This window comes from Schistocerca serialis, chromosome 2 (assembly GCF_023864345.2).
Source record: "Schistocerca serialis cubense isolate TAMUIC-IGC-003099 chromosome 2, iqSchSeri2.2, whole genome shotgun sequence".
NCBI classification, from domain to species: Eukaryota; Metazoa; Arthropoda; class Insecta; order Orthoptera; family Acrididae; genus Schistocerca; species Schistocerca serialis.
The window spans coordinates 888,319,541-888,335,716 of record NC_064639.1 but is presented as its reverse complement, the minus strand read 5'-3'; positions in this window follow the sequence as shown (position 1 = coordinate 888,335,716).

Genomic DNA, 16,176 nt, shown 5'->3' with positions numbered 1-16,176 from the left:
ATTGAAGAAAGGTTTTTATTTACGCATTACAGCATAGGAGTCTACAACATTGATATCGGACATGCTAAATGTGATGCTCGTCCAGGACCGCTTTCAACAACGGAGGAAGTAGCTGGAAAAGTTGCAAACAAGCGCGACAGCTCTCCTTTGAAGGTGACGGTCTAAATTAAGATCCAAGGTACGTTTTCTCATTTTTATGAGGATTTTATGGGCAATTTTTGGCGGCGCCTCGTGTGTGTTACAGCTACTCTCCATCGTGTTGTATCGCAGCAGCTGCTAAACGCAACAAGTGCATGCGTCTCCTCCGTTCGGCGGCTGTGTCACCGTGTTGCCGGCAGCACGTGGCTAATCGCGAGTCTCGCCAACTGGGGCGGGGGGGGGGGGGGGGGGGGGGGGGGGGGGAGTTGGGTGCGTGGCTAACTGGCCGACGCGCTGCTAACGCGATGAAGGCGTGTAAACAGGGGCGCTCGTTGGGTGCTGGCGCCGCCAGTGGCGGAATGCAGATGAGGCTGGGGTTGGGGTTGGGGTTTGCTTTTGGGGTTCCCTCGTCCAATATCGGCTGATCCCTGAGAGCCCGGCGCGCAAATCCGGTGCCGCGTCATTAACGCGGGGGTCCGTAAAGAACGAGACGGATGGCGGCCAGCTAGCTACTCTGCCTGTCGCCTGTACTCGCAGCCCCGCTGCATGGTATTACAGCCCTTCTAAAGTTCGGCGTTTGCTTAGCTGTGTGCCAGACATAAATTCCAAACGGTTTAATTAAATGATCTTGCCAGTTTTTTTCCGCTCTAATGTCACGTCTGGCAGGAGGAAGCTAATCCAGACGCACCCTGTTCGACAGACGACGAGACAACTTTTATTCACCCTTCGCCCCCCCCCCCCCCCCCCTCAACACTCTACCCCCAATTCGTAGTTCAGAGCATACTGACAAGTGCTAGCGGGGTCAAAATTAAGAGGAAAGGCAAACAGGCTGTATCAGAATAGATGAGAGATCACGTAGAGAAGCAAATTACAGTCACAAAGTATCAATTATCGCCTCGCGAAAGTCAAGCTGCAACCGTGACATTTGATGACGGTGTCAGCCTTCTTCCCCACATATTAGACCTTCAATGTTACACTTTTTCGGAACGCTGGATCACTTGGTGGACAACTTGGTTGCGTAAGTTTGCTTTGTAGTTGTTCACGAAATGCATTGCCTAGAAATGGATTCATTGCGGGAGGTACAGACCAGCAGTCTTGCGAAATACTTTTGAGAACGTTTTCTGGAAAGTGTTTTGAGCAGCTACTTCAGTAGGCTACACGCAATGGAAACATCTTACAAGGGGAGGCCGCCAATTGTGAAATTCAGATTCGATTCATACTGCGCATAATAAAAGCTCATGGCTAGAGGTGTAATGTGGCAAAGCACAAAGATGCACTTCTCAGCCGTTGTCGAGAAAATCGACAGTTAAAAGAAACCGTTGCGGTGAAATACTCTCTACGATTACTAATTTTCTACAGCGTCGTGGCGCAGCGGTAACTACTCGGGTTCGTAATCCGAAAGTCGCCGGATCGAATCTCGCGCCATGCAACCTTTTTTTTTAGTATTTGTTTTTTGTAAGTTGGTAACATGCAAAATCGCGAAGCGGATCTTACGCTTCCACCCAATCACTCCTTTACCAGTCTGGCGTGGCAGTAGAAAATAGCAAAACGAAAACCGGAGTTTTAAATTTCGCGTTTAAGAAAGACAGTTGTATAAGCATACCATCATCTGGCCATCGCACAGAGTCTCGTGTGGGCGAAATAGTAATAAGAATCCCTGACGTACAGAAACAACTGTAAGAGTTGAAAAGGAGTACGTCGCCCGATCGAAATCGAGTCCCAGTTCAGTTTTACAAAGAGTACTCAACGGCGTTGGCCCTTACTGGTACTTAGCTTGCAACTTTGGCGACTCTCACTGCCAGCGCAAAGTTTCCAGAGGCTAAAAAATAGTGCAGGTGACTCCTGTATGTAAGAAGGGTAAAAGAACTGACCCGCAAAATTTCAGACTAATATGCCTTACTTCGGTTTACTGTAGAATCCTTCAACATAGTCTCAAATCGAATACAATAACCTATCTTGAGACTGAGAACCTTACGTCCACGAATTAGCACGGTTTTAGAAAGTATCGCTAGTTGGAAACCCAGCTTACCCTTTTCTCACATGACATACACGAAATCGAAGATACTCATTACTGAGAAAGCGCGCTCTTACATGTAAATAACAATGAATATTTCAGAAAAATGCTTCACTTTGACGTTAACAAAGTTTCATAATGTGTTACAAATACGAAGTAGAAAGAAAATATTTTGGTACTCAGCGGTATGCGAACGTACGACTGTTGACACGGTAGTTCGTTGCCTTACCCACTTCTTTTTCTTTATAAAATCTCATTTTGTTCGTTATTGGTCGTTGTATTTGTTCGCGGTGGAAGTTCATCGTTGATCATTCCATCAGTTTTTTATTACAGAGAGCAGAAATCCCTTTGACCGAGGGATTGGCTGCTAAAACTCACGTGCCTTTTGCACTTTATTCCACATAATTCCAGTCCAGAAAGACACAGGCTGATTTCGTTGCTGGACGATGCAGGAGTAAACCTTAAATGCATGAAATTTTGAAAGGTTTTCTCTTTCAAGCTTCACAAGATTCCCTTGCATAGTTACTGAAAAGTTTTGAACGTGTTTCAGTAATTAATAAGTAAACCATTTGCGGAAAAAAGTACCTGAAGTCCCTAGAAATTTCAGCTAACGCTCATTTTATGCACGTAACCAGAGTCGAACTTTTGAAATTTAATGAATTTTTAAACTCTTAGTTACGTAAAAATAACAGGTAATTTGTGAGAATGTTCACCAAATCTATTTCTGTTATGATATAATCATTCACGGTAAGAACAATACAAACCATATTTCTAACAAAGGAAAATTGTCTATTATGAGCTCCCTTTCCACCTGGATGCATCCTGGTGATCCTTCAGTAACACAATCACTAAATCCAAAGGTAAAACCGCTCAATATGTTTAAATTAACAAATTCTAGGTGTAAATAAATCACACCGAACTGAACGATAGGGCCATACGGAAATCTGAAACCTCTCGGTACAGTTGTCGAAAAATCGGCAGGAGGACCGATCGGTAACATGTCTCAGCTTACAGAATAGCAACTGCGGATAAAGAACCGAAAATGACGTCACTACCGAGGCTAACCTACTGTACCGATCGGTATCGACGATACAGAATAGGCACCTGGGCGGAGGCCTGTACTAGGACCTTGTTGTGACCGATATTCTGTGCTGAGTTGCGGTTGCAGGTCATCTGTCACTTACATTCTTATATGTACTGCGCCATTCTACCCCAGGATCTTCTAAATTTACAGTTTCTCATTAAATTTATCTTTCCTGCATTCCCCACCCAGAATCAAACCCCAAAATTATGCAAATAGGAAAGTTACAAGCAATCAGACACTAATTTTATCACACATACACACAGCCTGCTTGTTGTCAATATTTTTACATGTGTTGTATTCCTGGTAGCCTGGCCTAGCCTCACTGCTGATACAATACAGTACAAGTCTTGCTATGCGAAGAATGACAGATGCCAAACTGGAGTGCTAGTTGATGCATGAGTGACTGAGCTAGTGGCTGAGCAACTGGGCTAGTGATTAAGACTGAACCCTCTGGTCAGCAGTGGCGATATAAACACTTGCGGTCGAGAGGAATGGGCGGCGTGTTGCCTGAGAGTCTCTCTTACACCAGCACAGTATGCCTTTTCAGTGTCAAAAAAGATGAATCTTCAATGATGTTTCTGCAGGGATGCTTCTTGTTAGCTACTGGCAGTAGAGTGATGGTATCAAGAGTGGAGCAATCAACACTGGAACCGACTGAGGAGATTTTACAAGATTCCAGAGTCAATACTAGGTGGGTGTTGATCATCTGCTCTAGCATATTTCCTACACAGCTGCAAGACTGACACTCCAATAATTGCCTTGGAGTGTGAGGTCCTTCCATGGTTCAAGAATGGAGACCATTATGGATTCTCTCCAAAGGACAGGACATTCCCAATGTCTCCATATCTTACGAAAGAGAGTAACTACAATTTCTTTATATGCAAGGATAAGGTGCATAGCATTATGTGTAAAGTCTGGCCCAAGAGCAGGCTTGCAAGCTCCAGCTAACGCTTTCCAAATCCCTCATGGAGAACGAAGTCATAGGCGTCATTTTCGAAGGTGAAAGCAAGACGTCTCCCCTCCTGAACGTCGCGATAGGCGAACAGGACACATGGACAATGTTACATCGTAAAAGTACTGCGCCATGGTGTTAGCGATATCTGTGAGCGTTACTTCCAGGGCACCACTATCCTTTACAGCAGCTAATGGACAGAACATCCTTTTCCCAGATATCTTCCTTAGAGATTCCCATACCGCAGTGGTGGAAGTCAGCAACTCGTGCTCTCTTTTACTGTCGGTCGGTCTTTGGTTGTCAGTAATCGAATGGCTTCGAGGTTCTCTGTTGCTGGACTATGCATGAACCTGCGCAGCACTGTCCACCTGTCCCATACAGTGCAACAACACTGATCATTCCACGAAGGAACAGGTTGTGTTCTGCGGCAACCTGACGATTTAGGTATAGATGCATCAGCGGTGTGACCCACCCAGTCGTGGACACTGTCCCTGTGCTGAAGCACCGCCAGCTGGTTATAAAGTCTCCAGTTCGCCTGGGATAACAGCCACCTGGGTGTTGTTCTCTCAGGTTCCATTCGTTGTAAAAGGTGGACGTAATAGGAAAGTGGTCACTGGAGTGGAGGTCGTCTGACACCTCCCATTTGACAGAGTCTGCGAGAGCAGGAGAACAGACTGTCAAATGAACTGTGGAATACGTCCCTGTTGCTGTGCAAAAATGTCATGGAGCCTTCATTCAGGAGATACATGGTGCCTGATTGCAATACACTTTCAACCACACGTCCCCTCAGGCAGGTGGAGAGATTACCCCATAGGCATTAATCCCCTGAGAGGAAAAATGGTCGATCAGTTCAGAAAGTGCCTGTCCATCCAGGGGTGCCTGTGGCAGAAGATGCAGGGAACTGAAGCCTACCACAAAGAATGAACAGTGACATCAACTGCCTGTAGTGTGGTGATTAGGATTGCAGGGGAGGAGTACAGTGTGTCATGAACTAACACTGCCACTCCTCCCAGTAACCTGTCACCATGAAGATCATCTTTTCAAGAGATATGATAACCCCTAAACATAGGGGTATCGGATTCCTTGAAATGTGTTTCCTGTAGACACACACACACACACACAAACACACACACACACACACACACAACTACGGATGAAGGCCATAAACCGATTCCATATTTCCAGATTTTCGAAAAACATTTGACACGGTGCCCCACTGCACCCTGTTGACGAAGGTACGAGCATATGGAATAGGTTCTCAGATATGTGAGTGGCTCAAAGACTTCTTAAGTAATGTAACGCCACAAATGCATATCCTCCTATTTTCACCTATTGTATTATAATTTTTTTTCCTTATTTTGTTACCTGAAGATATGAGATTTCTGTGCCTTTATGTATTGTAATTTTTTTACTATTTTATTTACTATGCATTTATATCGATGTATAATTGGTTTGTGTTGTAAATATTATTTGTATTTTTACGCTGGGTCTTGCCTAGGGAAAACTACGCTATCGAACGAATACATCAATAGGTCGTGTGGAGAACCAAAATGTTTAGGATCTTTGGTAGTGTTAACTCTGCCGCATGGAGCGCGGGCACAGAGGGAGTCTGGCTGGAGGAGGCAGTGGAGCAGGTGTGTTGTGTGACGCTCCTGCGAGTTGCCGCGCTTTCGGGGTTTGGCAGCATGTAATTGCGTTCGACTTGCTATATTAGTTTCTGACACGGTGTCGCGGACGGGGAGCGTTAGCTGGCACACATCAAGAGCCCGTTTCGGCTGGAGACTGTGTCTAGAAGAAGGCGCGCCAACATCCAGCTTCTGCAACAGCGACGGCCGACAATGAGGGACTGTCGCCACCTCCTCGATCGACGACTTCAAACCTTCAATCAACCAACAAGGAAGACTGGTAGCACGTAAAGGTTTAGAACTGTATGGCAGATCTCAGCTTTTCAAACTGTTAAATTTTTCTCACTAAATTACAGCAACGTAGCATGAACCTTTTTTGCTCATTGTCCCAATTGCATTACCAAGCTGGGTCCCTTCCTTTTCCGGAATGAACCCGAGTGTCGTTGAAATTCAAACGCCAGCATTAAAGTAATATCATTCGATTTCACTGCTTTAATTTCAAAGTTCAGTTAAGGTATTCATAGCTGGCTACAATATTTAGATTACACAAGCACAAATTATGAGTGCGAGTTTTGTTACCGTATTTTAGCTTACCTGTGACTGCAGCTCAGCTTGGTACGTACTAAATTTTACTATTGTTAATTGTTCAGAATCATTTAATTCAAGTTCAAAGTTAAATCTCTTATTTCTAAATTGCGTAGATTCAAGTAGCTTTTGAAATGATTGTTGAGGTAGCCCAAGACTAACCGTATTTTACTGAATATCGATGTGCTTCAGAAACAAAGCTCACTATTAATTTCAGTCACTAAACTAACTTTCAATTTTCCGGTTTTACTAATTCTTTTGCTACATTAAGTCAGAGTGTAGCGAAATTTATTGCTTCTGACAAACTTTCAGTTTTCACACTACACGTGTCAACCTTCAGTTGCCACGCTTCTAGTGCTAATTATATGTGTAATAACCTTTCTTTTTCAGTTACTATAGTAATTGTCCATAGGACTGGCGACTGTAATTTTCCCAAAATCTCAAATATCTATTTACCGCTAGTTAATTGTTAAGGTAACGGCCGCACATTTACTTTCTTTATTAACTTCACCCCTTTTCAAAATTAATTTCCACCAGTTTCATTTGCATTTTTCCTTTCATTTAGATGTAACCCCTTCCTCCCTCTTTACCGACAGATTAACTTCGGTGACGATTGCTTTTCCCAAATTTCCATTAGGTACACGCTGTTTAATTTTTCACTGTCATTAAGGTCGATAAGTGAGGAGGAGGTTACAGTAAGACAATGCAGTATGTTGACCTTGACGGCGAGTGTTATCAGAGGTAAGAGTATTTTCAGGAGTGCCCCAGAGAAGTGTGCTAAGGCCGCTATTCTTCTCTATAAACATAAATGACTTGGCGGACAGGTTGAGCAGCAATCTGCTGCTGTTTGTTGATGACGCTGTGGTGTATGAGAAGGTGTTGAAGTTGAGTGACTGTAGAAAGATGCAAGACAGACAAAATTTGTGGTTGGTGTGATGAATGGCAGCTACCTCTAAATGTACAAAAACGTAAGTTAGTGTTAATGAGTAAGAAAAACAAAGCCGTAATGCTCGGATACAGTATTAAAAGTGTTCTGCCTGACACAGTCACGGCGTTTAAATATCTGATCGCAACGTTGCAGGCCGATATGAAATGGAACGAGCATGTAGGGAAGATGAATGGTCGACTTCGGTTTATTGGGAGGATATTAGGAAAGTGTGGTTCATCTGTAAAGGAGACCGCATATGGGATGATAGTGCGACTTATTCTTGACTTCTGTTCGAGTGTTTGGGATCCGTACCAGCTCGGATTTAAGGACGACATCGAAGCAATTCAGAGGCGGCCAACTAGATTTTTTACCGGTAGGTTCGAACAACACGCAAGCATTATAGAGATGCTTCGGGTACTCAAATGGGAATCTTTGGAGGAAAGGCGACTTTCTTTTCGAGAAACACTACTGAGAAAATTGAGAGAACCGGCATTTGAAGCTGTCAGAAGATCTATTCTACTGCCGCCAACATACATTTCGCCAAGTACCACAAAGATAAGATACGAGAAATTAGGGTTCGTACGGAGGCTTATAAACAGTCGTTTTGCCTTCGCTCTATTTGCGACTGGTACAGGAAAGGAAATGACTTTGTAGTGGTACAGTGTACCCTCCACCACATACCGTACGGTGGTTTGGAGAGTGTGTATGTAGATGTAGATGTTGAAAATCAACTCGTCGTCATTCTGATCTTCCTGCGACGTAATGGTCTCTCCACAGGAGGACATGTGTTGTAAATTATTATAGCATTTACATACAGTTTGAGTATCCATGTCGTTTCCACATTACATTCCTCACATTTTTTACAAACAATATCTCGATTTTTTACTCATTAACTGTATGTTACACATCATGGTAAATAGTGGTACTTCCATGTTATGCCTTTCATACAGTAGATGTTAATAACTTTAAAAGCATATACACTCACAACATCTAATGTGTCTACATAGGGACGCAGAGGTTAGATCAAAGACCTTAGATCTAAGAACTTCATAGGTGTTACACGTACAGAAGCGAAAGACATTACAGATTACGGAAATGAAATTGTTAAGTTACCCTGTCATTTATAATATATAGATCGTTGCTAGCTAATTATATAACGCTGACGTACAAGTAATTTCTACAAACCTTTGATGAAATTTTTAAAAACAAAAACTGTTAGTCATTGTCCCTTACAACTATTAAAAAAACAATAATGATTAGAAGGTTATATAATTTGCCAGCAACCATTCTGTAAAATATAAATGACCGTATGGTTCCATAATCATTTCAATTTCATAATCTGTGATATCTTTTATGTTTCCCTATGTGTAACATCGTTGAACTACTTACATCTAAAGTCTTTGATCATAATCTCTGTTTTCCTATGTATACACGTCACGTTAGATGATGTTTGTATGTGCTTCTGAAATTTTCAAAATGGTTCAATGGCTCTAAGCACTATGGGACTTAACATCTGAGGTCCTCAGTGCCCTGGACTTAGAACTACTTAAACCTAACTAACCTAAGGACATCACACACATCCATGACCGAAGCAGGATTCGAACCTACGACCGTAGCAGCAGCGCGGTTCTGGACTGAAGTACCTAGAACCACTCGGCCACATCGGCCGGCTCTGAAGTTTTAATATCTACTGTATCAAAGGCATGATACGGAAGCGCCAATGTTTTCCGTGGCGTATAATGTAAAGTTAATGTATTAGAAATCGAGATATTTTTGTAAAAATGTAATGTGCAAACGACATGGATATCCAGCTATGTATAAATACTAAAATACTTTATAAAAGATGTCACTTAGCAATTTCCAGTTGATTCAGTTCGGTCCATTTGGTCATCATAACGTAACCTGTTTTTTATTTATAAAGTGAGCTCCAACATTGTTCACTGGAACATGTAATTGAAAGTAAACCACCTGAAGATGGGCACAAGCCTGAAACAGTCGAGAATTAAATATGATCACCATCTATCGTGACTGGTATCACTTATTATAAACTCCTTCCGAGGAGGCCTCAGAAAGCGCAACGGTGCCGACCGACAACCGTGTCATCCTCAAGTGACAGGCGCCACTGGGTGCGGATATGGAGGGCATGTGGTGAACACACCGGTCTCCCGACCGTTGTCAGTTTTCGTGACAGGGGCCGCTACTTCTCAGTCGCGTAGTTCTTCAATTGGCCTCACAAGCTGTGAGTGCACCCTGCTTGCTAACAGCACTTGGTAGACTTGGACGGTCACTCCTCCAAGAGCTACCCAAGCCCAACAGCGCTTAACTTTGCTGATCTGATGGAAACCGGTGTTACCACTGCGGCAAGGCAATTGACCCATCGGTTATTATACTACACCTCATAATGAAATACCGAGGACTCGGTCATGGTTATTAATAGGATAATAAGTCATTCGCATTGTCCTGAGAGAGCTGCAACGTATACGCTGCTGGCTCGGTTAAACGTACTTTTTGAATGGGTGTGGGCAGTCATGTTCAAAATGTGCAAGGTGCTGAAAACTGATCAATGGCTGATTTTTCACTTTTACTACTAACACGTCTAGCAGAGTAATCAGAAGATGAAAATCAATTTCAAAAAGGCAGACACGATCTGTAAAGTGCGGAAAGCGGCAATTGTCTTTGAATAATGAAAAGTGTGAGGCCGTTTACAGAAGTACTACAATAAATGCTACGTATTTCAGTTGCACGATAAATCTCACAAATCTAAAGGCTGTCAATTCAATACATACTTATTAATTACCATTACAAACAACTTAAACTGGAATCATGACGTAGATGGGCTGTTCAAAAGAGAACGCGCAGATGAAGACAGACAAAGATTAGTCGAGGTTCGTGCACCTGTGTAAAAGATCTGTGCTTGAAGCACACAACAACTACAACCGTCATACCTTAGCAATAGATCAGGCACAGAACCCGAGAAAATTCTGCTCCTATGTAAAATCGCTAAGTGGATCTAAGGTTTCTATTCAGAGACATGTTAACTAGTCTGGTGGTGTAGTTGAACATAGCAAACCGAAAGCTGAAGTTTTAAATTTCACGTTTAAGAAATCAATCGCGCAGGAGAATCGCACAAACATATCGTCATTTGACCATCGAACAGACACCCGTATGGAGACATATATAAGCATCTCTGACGTAGAGAAACAACCGAGAAGGGTGAAAACAAGTAGGTCGTCAGGTCTGGATGGAATACCAGTTCGGTTTTACAAAGAGTACTCTACGGCACTGGCCCCTTATTTAACATGCATTTATCGCTAATCTCTCGCCCAGCGCAAAGTCTCAAGATACAAGAGAAAAGCATACAATATCCTGCGAACCATGGATGAAGGGAAACAGACAGATTCCATCTTGCTAGATTTCCGGAAAGTATTTGACACGGTGCTCCACTGCAGACTGTTAACGAGGGCACGGGCTTACGGAACAGGTTCCCAATTATGTGAGTAGCTCGAGGACTTCTGAAGTAATGGGACACAGTACGTGGTCCTCGACGGCGATTATTCATCGGAGACTAGGGTATCGTTAGGAGCTCCGTACGGAAGTGCGATAGGATCGCTGTAATTTCCTACGTACGTAATTGATCTGGCTGTCGCTGATGATGCTGTGGTATACAGGAAGGTGTGGAGGTTGAGTGACTATAGGAGGATACAAGATGACTTAAACACTATTTCTAGTTCGTGTAATATGTGGCATCTAGCACCAAATGTAAAAAATAGGAAAGACAAACCCATAATATTCGGGTACAGAATTAGTAATATCCTACTTGACACAATCAAGTGGCTCAAGTAACTGAGCGTAACGCATGAAAAACGGGCATCTGATGTCTGTGGTAGAGAAGACTAATGGTTGACTTTCGTTTATTGGGAGCATTTCGGGAATTGTGGTTCATCTATAAAGGAAAGCGCGTGTAGGACGCTAGTGCGACCTATTCTTGAGTACTGCTCGCACCAAATTGGATTAAAAGAAGACATCGAAGCAATTCAAAGGCAGCCTGCTAGATTTGTTGCCGGTAGGTTCGAACAACTCACAAGTGTTACAGAGATCCTTCAGATCTCAACTGGGAAACCCTAAAGTGCAGGCGACATTCTTTTCGAGGACCACCATTAAGAAAATGTAGAGAACCGGCATCTGAGGCTGACTGCAAACGATTCTGCTGCCGCCAGCAAATATTTCGCGTAAGGACCACGAAAATAAGATACGAGGGATTCGGGCTCATACGGAGACGTACAGACGGTCGCTGCTCCCTTGCTCTATTTGCAAGTGGAACAGAAAAGGAAATGACAACTGGTGATAAAACGTAACCACCACCATGCACTATACGGTGGCTTGCAGAAAATGTATGTAGATATACACTGGAGAGCCAAAGAATCTGGTAAACCTGCCTAATATCGTGTAGGGCTCTCCCCCCTCCCCGGAGCACGCAGAAGTACTCCAACCGACGTGGCATGGACTCGACTAATGTCTGAAGTACTGCTGGACGGAAGTGACACCATGAATCCTGCAGGGCTGTCCATAAACCTGCAAGAGTAAGAGGGGCTGTATATCTCTTCTGAACAGCAAGTTGCAAGGCATCACACATATACTCAATAATGTTCATGTCTGGGAAGTTTAATGGCCAGCGGAAGTGTTTAAACTCAGAATAGGGTTCCTGTAGCCAGTCTGTAGCAATTCTGGACGTGTGGGTTGTCTCATTGTCCTGTTGGAATTGCCCAAGTCCGTCGGAATGCACAACGAACATGAATGGATGCAGGTGATCAGACAGGTTGCTTACGTATGTGTCACATATCACAGACGTATCTAGACATATCAGCGATCCCATATCACTCCAACTGCACACGCCCCTCGCCATTACAGAGCTTCCACGGGCTTGAACAGTCCCCTGCTGACATGCAGGGTCCATGGATTCATGAGGTTGTCTCCACACCCGTAGACGTCCATCCGCTAGATACAGTTTGAAACGAGACTCGTCCGACCAGTCAACGTGTTTCGAGTCATCAACAGTCCAGTGTCGGCGTTGATGGACCCAGGCGAGGCTTAAAGCTTTGTGTCGTGTGGTGATCAAGGGTACACGAGTGGGCCTTCGGCTCCGAAATACCATATCGATGATGTTTCGTTAATGGTTCGAACGCTGACACTTGTTGATGACCCAGCATTGAAATCTGCAGCAATTTGTAGAAGAGTTGCACTTCTGTCATGTTTAACGATTCCCTTCAGTCGTCGTTGGTCCCGTTCTTGCGAGATCTTTTTCCGGCCGCAGCGATGTCGGAGATTTGATGTTTTAACGGATGCCTGATCTTCACGGTACATTAGTGAAATGGTCGTACGGGAAAATCCCCTCTTCATCGCTACCTCGGATATGATGTGTGCCATCGCTCGTGCGTCGACTATAACACCACGTTCAAACTCACTGAACTTGCCGTTGTAGCAGCAGTAACCGATCTAACAACAGCGCCAGACACTTGTCTTATATAGGCGTTGCCGATCGCAGCGCAGTATTTTACCTGTTTACATATCTATGCATTCGAATACGCATGCCTATACCGTTTCTTTGGCGCTTCAGTGTAGAGAATGTTGTGGGAAAGGCAAACCAGACTACGTTTTATTGGGAGTTGTGGCATCTAGCGTACCTTTGACACAAACATGTGGCTGCTGTATCTAAGTTTGTATTGAACAGTAGCGCTCTTAATAGGAGGACTACCGGCAGTGTGGCCTAGTTTACACCATATTTTAAATACATGTGACTAAACAAAGGTAATTTTATGAGTATTTTTTCACAGTGCCAGTATGGCTTCATTATATTAGAACATGTAAAATAGGTATATCTTGTCATATTTTAAGTTCGTGTTTCCACATCTGTGAAAGTAATAGTTTTCTTTACGGCACATTTTATTGTTTTAAGGCCTAAACTGTCCACTAGTTGTACTTGATTTCCCATGTTGTGCTGCAGATCTGAAGATGGTCATAGCTGGCCGCAAACGGTAGTGTAAGGACCAAAAGTTTTGTGATCATTGGCAGGTACGAAAGAAATTTATTCTACGCTTCCTGGATCACTGTTTTAATGTTTCGTCTATGTTGCTGCTTGTGGTAGTAAGAGAATATAAAAAGTAAAGTATACATGGTAGTTCCACACACAGGGTGATTTAGCTGCCCCTACCTATGGGTTTCATACAACCAGTAAAACCTTCAAATACCAAGCACAATATTTTCATATTCTCTTGCTCGCTACGCACAAATTATTAGGTCTACAGAAAAAATGAACTGGACCTTTTTGTAGTAATTGTAATGTAGTTAAATTTTGCACTAGGACACGTTTTCGCTGGAGTCCACAGTTTTCGAATTATTCAAGGAAAACGTAGGAAAGTGACCTGAAATGTGTTTTCTTTAATAACTCGAAATCATTGGCCTCTAGCGAAAACGTATTCCACTACAAAATTTAACTACATTAAATTCCTAGAAAAAGGTTATATTAATTTTTCTATAGAACTAATAGTTTGCACATAGCGAGCGAGAGAATACGAAAATCTCGCTTGTGCCTTTTGAAGGCTTTCCAGGTAGCATAAAAGCCACAGGTAGGGGCAGCTCAATCACCCTGAAGACACCGTCGCAAGATGAGAAAAATTTGTTCACAGGAGCAAACCATTCCAGTGATTGATGGCTTCGACCAAAAAAAATATTAAAAAAGAAGACATGGAAATAGACATAGGTAAAAATACAAACGCTTTTATACAGTCTTCTACATCTACATCTACATGGATACTCTGCAAATCACATTTAAGTAGCAGAGGGTTCATCGAACCACCTTCAAAATTCTCTATTATTCCAATCTCGTCGCGGAAAGAATGAACTCATATATCTTTCCGTACGAGCTCTGATTTCCCTTATTTTATCGTGGTGATCGTTCCACCCTATGTAGGTCGGTGTCAACAAAATATTTTCGCGTTCGGAGGAGAAAGTTGGTGATTGGAATTTCGTGAGAAGATTCCTTCGCAACGAAAAACGCCTTTCTTTTAATGATTTCCAGCCCAAATCCTGTATCATTTCTGTGATAATCTCTCCCATATTTCGGGATGATACAAAACATGCTGCCTTTCTTTGAAATTTTTCGATGTACTCCGTCAATCCTATATGGTAAGGATCTCACATCGCGCAGCAGTATTCTAAAAGAGGACGGACAAGCGTAGTGTAGGTCTGTTACATTTTCTAAGTGTCCTGCCAGTAAAACGCAGCCTTTGGTTAGCCTTCCCCACAACATTTTCTATGTGTTCTTCCCCATTTAAGTTGTTCGTAATTGTAATACTTAGGTATTTAGTTGAATTTACGACTTTTAGATTAGGCTGATTTATCGTGTAACCGAAGCTTAACGAGTTCCTTTTAGCACTGATGTGGATGACCTGACACTTTTCGTTATTTAGGGTCAACTGTCACTTTTCGCACCATTCAGATATTTTTTCTTGATGCTTGATCCTCATGTCGTTCCCCGCGCCCGTCCTCCATTGGAACCCTGCCTGGTTCACCCCTAATCTCGCTTGCTCGTCAGAATCTTCTTCTGCACTTTGAGACTTCGCATTCTTACTGGTCTTAAAAGAACGCTCCGACCGAAATCATAATCTCGCATATCGCTCTCGGCCTGGACGGGAAGATGGAGGAGAATCGCGAGGCGTGGAGAATGGGAGCGCGGTACGGTGCGCGGTCTCGGACAGAACCGGCGGCTGCTGAAGATCGATGATGTCTGCGCGATTGCCGGGCGCGACCATTAATCTGGCTGTCCGGGGATTTTCGCACGCTGCGAGCAAAACACTCCGGGGCTAGCAGCAGCCGCGCCGGTCGCAAGAAGGTGAGGTCGCGCCGCTTAATCGCGAGGCTTTGTCTCCGCGGGCCGGGGGGGAATCCCCGGCCGGGCCAGAGGCACTGATTTATGTGACCGAGGCAGGTGTCAATTACGGCGGCCGGGTCCGGCTGCTCACGCAGGTGCCGGCCGTGGCTGAGGCGGAGGCTGCTGCTGGTGCACCCGGCCCGTCCCATTCCTGCAGGAACGCGCCGTGAAATATGACGTTCCGGAACCGGCGCGGCGTCTGCGCTGACCCTTCAGGACGGGGGCCTGCCGGTTGTAACGCCATCATGCCGTATCACCGTCTTCGCATTCCGGTCCGGTAGAAACAGCTGCGCTTCCTCCCGTCAGCTCAGATGGAATTATTTTTACACACTTAGTAAGTCAGTTACACGTTTCGAAGATCAGTTGAACGATTTTTTTTTTTAGAACTTTTTGTGTCCGACTTCGTACACAGCGGTAAGGAGAGGTGGACTACAAAGTGGTGTGGCAACTACCGTCGTAAGAAAGCTGAAAAACAGCAGAAATAATTGGCAAACAAGTTAACACAGTAAACAAAAGATATACACTACTGGCCATTAAAATTGATACACCAAGAAGAAATGCACATGATAAACGGGTATTCATTGGACAAATATATTATACTAGAAATGACATGTGATTACATTTTCACGCAATTTGGTTTCATAGATCCTGAGAAATCAGTACCCATAACAACCACCTCTGGCCGTAATAACGGCCCTTACAGGACCTGCAACATGTGGTCGTGCATTATCCTGCTGAAATGTAGGGTTTCGCAGGGATCGAATGAAGGATAGAGCCACGAGTCGTAACACATCTGAAATGTAACGTCCACTGTTCAAAGTGCCGTCAATGCGAACAAGAGGTGACCGAGACGTGTAACCAATGGCACCCCATACCATCACGCCGGGTCATACGCCAGTATGGCGATGACGAATACACGCTTC